Source organism: Staurois parvus, unplaced genomic scaffold (assembly GCF_062004578.1).
Source record: "Staurois parvus isolate SC_StPar_1 unplaced genomic scaffold, SC_StPar_1.0 ptg000686l, whole genome shotgun sequence".
Classification (NCBI taxonomy): domain Eukaryota; kingdom Metazoa; phylum Chordata; class Amphibia; order Anura; family Ranidae; genus Staurois; species Staurois parvus.
Genome location: NW_028318482.1, coordinates 2,372,242 through 2,379,177, shown reverse-complemented (window position 1 = coordinate 2,379,177; position 6,936 = coordinate 2,372,242). Strand labels below are relative to the sequence as shown.

At 43.9% G+C, this 6,936-nt stretch overlaps 2 non-coding genes across 2 annotated transcripts; one reads left to right on the top strand and one right to left on the bottom strand.

The window, feature by feature from the left end:
* Window positions 1-2,372: 2,372 nt before the first annotated feature.
* On the bottom strand, window positions 2,373-2,455 carry TRNAL-CAG (transfer RNA leucine (anticodon CAG)). The gene has a single exon. It is a non-coding gene; the product is annotated as a tRNA-Leu (tRNA).
* Window positions 2,456-2,638: 183 nt separating this feature from the next.
* Window positions 2,639-2,711, top strand: TRNAR-CCU (transfer RNA arginine (anticodon CCU)). Its single transcript has one exon. It is a non-coding gene; the product is annotated as a tRNA-Arg (tRNA).
* Window positions 2,712-6,936: the final 4,225 nt, after the last annotated feature.

Below are 6,936 nucleotides of genomic sequence, written 5' to 3'. Positions count from 1 at the left end.
TCCAGTGCGTTACAATATACAGTGAATTGTGGTGTCCAGTGTGTTAGAGTACAGCGCATTGCAGTGTCCAGTGCATTACAGAATACAGTGCATTGCGGTGTCCAGTGCGTTACAGTGTACAGTGCATTGTGGTGTACAGTACATTGTGGTGTCCAGTGCGTTACAATGTACAGTGAATTGCAGTGTCCAGTGTATTAGAATACAGTGCATTGCGGCGTCCAGTGCGTTACAGAGTACAGTGAATTGTGGTGTCCAGTGCATTATAGAGTACAGTGCATTGCGGTGTCCAGTGCGTTACAGTGTACAGTGAATTGTGGTGTCCAGTGCATTATAGAGTACAGTGCATTGCGGTGTCCAGTGTGTTACAGTGTACAGTGCATTGCGGTGTCCAGTGCGTTACAGTGTACAGTGCATTGTGGTGTCCAGTGCATTATAGAGTACAGTGCATTGCGGTGTCCAGTGTGTTACAGTGTACAGTGCATTGCGGTGTCCAGTGCGTTACAGAGTACAGTGCATTGCGGTGTCCAGTGCGTTACAGAGTACAGTGCATTGCGGTGTCTAGTGCGTTACAGAGTACAGTGCATTGCGGTGTCCAGTGCATTAGGGTACAGTGCATTGTGGTGTCCAGTGCATTAGTGTACAGTGCATTGTGGTGTCCAGTGCATTAGTGTACAGTGCATTGCGGTGTCCAGTGTGTTACAGTGTACAGTGCATTGCGGTGTCCAGTGCGTTACAGAGTACAGTGCATTGCGGTGTCCAGTGTGTTACAGAGTACAGTGCATTGCGGTGTCCAGTGCATTAGGGTACAGTGCATTGTGGTGTCCAGTGCATTAGTGTACAGTGCATTGTGGTGTCCAGTGCATTAGTGTACAGTGCATTGCTGTGTCCAGTGTGTTACAGTGTACAGTTCATTGCGGTGTCCAGTGCGTTACAGAGTACAGTGCATTGAGGTGTCCAGTGTGTTACAGAGTACAGTGCATTGCGGTGTCCAGTGCATTAGGGTACAGTGCATTGCAGTGTCCAGTGCGTTACAGTGTACAGTGCATTGCGGGGTCCACTGTGTTACAGTGCATTTTAAGTATTGTATTGTTTTTTCCTGTTTTTTGCACTACAAATTAGATATGTGTGGTGTGCATAGGAATTTGTTCATATTTTTTTCAAACTATAGTCCAGCCTCCCAAAAGTGTGAAGGTCCGTGAACAGGCCCCTGTGATAGAAGGTGGGTGGGGAGGTTGCAGATCCACTTTAACTTCAGGTTGTGTGCACTTGCTGTTCCTTTTGGGTCCTTTCACCCGGAGCGGACCTGTTTAGCGGATCCACTTGCACATCGAGGGATCTCTCCGCTGATCCCTGCTAAGCAAGTGGATGACAGCTCTGTGTCCATTCCACTGCTGCAGAGCAGACACAGAGCTGCTCGCTCTCCTCAATGGGCGGTTGGATCTGATCTGAAGGACGGAAGGGAAATTGGATCCCCATTCATCCCTTTTTGGCGGATCGGATGTTGGCGGGTGTAAGCGGACATCTGTCCGTTTACACCCGCTGCTCCATAGAGGAGAATGGAGGTTCCATTCGGGTCCAGCTGCCCGTTTTTCAGGCAGACCCGATTGGAACCTCCATTCTCCTCTATGGATCAGAACGTCTGTGTGAAAGAGCCCTTTATGGATGTTAACCTACAGCAGTATTTGCATGAAGCCTGTATTTACATCTCAGCAAAGCATATTGCTGGTCAAATCGATGTTTGTTCAGCGTTTTCTTTCTAAGCATTTTTGCACATGTATCTAGCTGTTTCCTGGGGTGGGCATGAGGAGGAGAGCAGTTCTGCAGGAGGAGGGGAGAGATGGGCATTTCCAGGCTCTCCCATTATTGTGCATTTTTCAGTATTGGGTGACTGACCGTACACGGGTGAACAGGGACAATTACAAAGAATGGGATTGTGCATGCTCAGCGTAGTTGTGGGAGCTACACAAGGGAAGATGCTGCAAAAGGATGACAGGGGGGCTCACGGTAAGACATCATCACCCCCTGGAAAGGCAATTATATCTGTGTGATCTCTGGCCCATACGGATATGATCTGGCTATTGTATTGATGACGCATTATGTGCACGTGTCTGTTGAATTGGTTCTCAATGTACTGCTGTTCTTTTCCTATATAAAACTCAATAAAAATGTATTTTATCAAATCAGCTTTATTTTACAAATCAGCTTTATTTTACAATGAGTTATTAAAAAGAAACATGAATTTGGTGTAATAGTCTTCTTTTAAAATAACATTGTAAATATTGTTTGTGAATCTATAAATGAAACCTAACGTTTTTATTTATACTTAGTGTATCAGTTGAGAATAACTCTTGTATTAGAGCAGAAAACAATGCTGTCAGAAGTGGGATTCGAACCCACGCCTCCAGAGGAGACTGCGACCTGAACGCAGCGCCTTAGACCGCTCGGCCATCCTGACTGCTTATGTTGTACATCCTACTGAGGTCTATGTGTATTGTCTCAGCATGTGTGTATGCATTCAAGATTTTCAGGATTAATTGCTATTTCTTATTTCTTTCTATTTATGGTAAAATACATATTTCAGAGCTCATCATAGACTACTACATATACTTTACATGTGATTCCATCCATCTTATCAGTTGCCCCAGTGGCCTAATGGATAAGGCACTGGCCTCCTAAGCCAGGGATTGTGGGTTCGAGTCCCATCTGGGGTGCTTCATTATTATATTTTTCTTTCATTGCTGTGTACATACTCTACCCATCTTCTCTAAAATCACTATTACTGTTAATGAAGAATATTTTAGTGACAGTGAATTTACATTGAAATGTCTTTGTTAATATTCAGCTTTGATCTTGTTTCAGGATGAAGTTTGTAACAATTTATGGCCATCGAGGAGAGGGAAAAAAGGTAAATTGTCACGTAGATGAAATTCTCATAACCAATTCAATCGATTCTAAGATCAGATCATCAATGCATCGTCTGTGGTTATTGAGCTTGTTGTTCTACTGACCTCTACTGGTAGAATGGTAAATTGCACACACCATGGACTGCTGCTGAAAGTTTGCCTCTCCTGGGCACTGGAGGAGTTATGGAGTGTCACATAGACTTCTTATACTGTAAAATTCCTTCTCCCAGCAAAATATGATCCCCTCTATAAGGCTTGTTACAATTTGATGGTACATATTATATTGCACCAACTCATGTATATGCAAACTACCATAGAAGTGGACTCTTGGATAAACATAGTCATGTGTTAGGAAATGTTCTGCTTCAAAGGTGAAAATTGAAGAAGAAAAGAGGAAATGTGCGGACACTCCAAAATAATGAGTGTTGTTATTATTATTATTATTATACAGGATTTATATAGCGCCAACAGTTTGCTCAGCGCTTTACAATATAACGGGAGACAATACAGTTCAATACAAGAGGGTTAGGAGGGCCCTGTTGTTGAATGAATGTCTATTAATGTCTTAGATGGAACAGGCTGTGTTAGTGTGTACATAATGGCTAACTTTGTTTTCTCCGATGTTGATATCGGAGTGGTAAAGATGGTGCATCCACCTATGATTGATGTTAGTGAGAGAAGGATGCCCTCATTCGGTAGAATATCAAGTGTTGTCTTTATATAAAAGGTGGTGGTAAGGCAAAGCACACGTTAGGTTCCTTTCACACAGCCACCTTTGTTCTGTCTCAGCATGGAACCCATAGACTCGTCCATACAAGTTGGATTGGAATAGCAACAAATGTCATCTCTTCTGATGGTAAAAAATGGATCCATGCAATTCCTTTGGGTGGTTGTATGTAAACTGATTTGCCCCTGTTTATATCCATTTAGGCCCTTTCACATTGGTTGGATCTGGTTTTTCCCAGCAGGGGATCCATCTGTTGATACCCTGCTGAGCTGAGCAGAGCTGCAGGACATGTTTGTGTACACTCCCTTTTTCAGAGTGGACATGAACACAGCCTGCTCTCCTCTATAGGCAGTTTGATGAAAACCGACTGTCTATTTACATCCGACTGCCTTCCGATACTATCCGGCCAGACAGAGGGGAACGGACGCCCCTTCCATTTGCTTTTGCCGAACCAAAGGTAACTGGGTGTAAACCAACACAAGTCCATTTATATCTGGCTACCCTTAGAGGAGAATGGAGGGTCAGTTCAGGTCCACCTGAAATATGGACTGGTGGACCTGACACAGCTGTCTATTTACACCCGACTGCCCTCCGATACAATCTGGCCAGACAGAGTTAAACGGACGCCCCTTCCATTTGCTGTTGCCGAACCAAAGGTAGCTGGGTGTAAACCAACACAAGTCCATTTACATCTGGCTACCCTTAGAGAATGGAGGGTCAGTTTGGGTCCACCTGAAATATCGACCAGTGGACCGGACACAGCTGTCTGTTTACACCCGACTGCCTTCCCATACAATACGGGCAGACGGAGGGAAATGGACGCCCCTTCCATTTGCTGTTGCCGAACCAAAGGTAGCTAGGTGTAAACCAACACAAGTCCATTTACATCTGGCTACCCTTAGAGGAGAATGGAGGGTCAGTTCGGGTCCACCTGAAATATGGACTGGCGGACCTGACACAGCTGTCTATTTACACCCGACTGCCTTCCAATACAATCTGGCCAGACGGAGGGGAACGGACGCCCCTTCCATTTGCTTTTGTCGAACTGAAGGTAGCTAGGTATAAACCAACACAAGGCTATTTACATCTGGCTACTCTTAGAGGAGAATGGAGGGTCAGTTCGGGTCCACCTGAAATATGGACTGGCAGGCCTGACAGGACCGCTCGTGTCAAAGGGGCCTTACTCTCTTGTATCCAGTTCCATAAAAGCAAACCTGGACACAGCATTATTATTTTAGGTCTGATGAACCTGAATGGATCCAGATAAAAATGGACACACATCAGTTTACATCCCATAGGACTCTTTTTCCTTGGCCATGTCTGTTCAGATCAGCCTGGCATCTGTGAACAGATCCTCTGCTGAACTGGAGCCAAACAGTGCGGGTTACACTTTTGTGACATCTATTTAGTTTTGCCTTCCCAGGGTTTAACAGACTTATGTTAGATAGATAGACAGGAGGAAGTAAAGGACATACATCCATTTACATGCGGCTATCTTCAATCTGTCTTTTTCCCTCATTTTTTTTTCGGACCTGGCCAGACTCAGTCTATAGGCAGACAGATGTAAACAGATATGAGTCTGTTTTCATCTGATTATCTCTAACATGGAGATTCTGTTCGGATCCGCTTTAAAAATTGACAGGTGATTCTGACTGGACCACTAGTGTAAAAAAGGGGGCCATAAAGATATATTGCAGACTGTATTTGATCCAGGTTCCTAAGTGAGAGCAACAAAACAGCAGGAAAAGTGCAAGGAGCCTCATAGTTGCTTTGGGCAGTGAAGGGAAACCCCATGGTTGTGGAGGCTCTGGGCACATGTAGCTGTTGGTTGTTAAGCTGTGGTATTCTTGTAACATTGACAGATCACAGGCTAAAATCTTACTCTACACAGTCCTAATGGACCTTCCACACAATTTGAGCTGGATTGAAATTTGGCCTGTTCAGAAGGGACTAGCTGAGATTTGATCCATGTATGGGCAGGCTGATTGTACTTAAGTTGGTCCATTGATTGACTTGTGTACAACCATCCTGATTTTTTTTACATTCAGTCACTGCTGGTGGCTATAGCCATCAGCAATAATCATTATGTTCTGCCAGTCGGGGAGACACACTGCCAGCAGAGCACAATGGGGGAGATTTACTAAAAACTAGAGTGCAAAATATGGTGCAGTTTCGCAAAGAAACCAATCAGCTTCCAGCTTTTCTTGTCAAAGTTTAACAAGCTGAAGTTCGAAGTTGATTTGCTACCATGCACAGCTGCGCCAAATTCTGAGCGCTCTAGTTTTAGTAAATCCCCCCAAACAGCTCTGCACGAGGCATTCCTGATTTTCGAGAGATTTTCCACTTGGTGGAAGAAAAGAAAATCAAGTCATGTATGGGCTGCTTAAAGTGATACTAAACCCAGGACCCTGCATTCACTATATCTGGTCTTCCACAGTATACAGAACATGGAAATGCAATTATTTTAGTAAATATAAACTGATAATACCTTTTATCATCAGCAGTTAGAGCAGTCTTGTGATGTCTATCAGTGTCCAGCAGAGCACTGGTCAATCTAGTAGTAGGAGTTTGCATTCTTCTCTGACTATCCTATGAGGCTGCATGACCCCTGATCCTCTGTCTGGACAGTGCTGATTGACCCTGTGCTGATCACATGCACCCACCCAAAAAAAAAACTCTAGCAATACACACCAAATTGAGCATGTGTAGAGTGTCTCCTAGGACTCTGTGCTATCAGCAGATGAATTGGGGACAGTGGAAGAAGGGAAGGATCAGAGAAGACAGCATCAAACAGCATTTTTACCCCTTAGGTTCCACAGTGAGTATAACAAGCATGCTTTACTGCATATACAGACTGATTTTACTGCTGTGGGTTTAGTAACACTTTAAGGGTTTTTATCAGTTACCTTTTTAACTGTTTTTTTTTTTCATCTGTGTTCCATTAGGGAGATTTCCCTTCACGTCCTGTCCAATAGCCAAAACAGGAAGTGAGAGGAAATGTCTCCAAAGTGTCACCAAAACTAGTGTTCCTATGGGACGATTTCTCCTGTATTCCTGCTCTGGTGAAAACTTAAAATTTGGGATTTTCTTTAACTTTTCAGTAAAAACAAAGTTTTGCCAATTGTTATACTTTAATAAGTAACCATGCCAAGATAGTGGCATTGAAAACCCCTGTCCTGGTTAACACACAGAGTAAATGTCTTGAAGGGAGATCAATTTGTCATTCTGGGTCATCCCCAGGGAAGTATTTACCAAAAGGCAAACAAGGCATTTGCCTATGGTGGCATTTTTTTTGGGGGGGGAGGG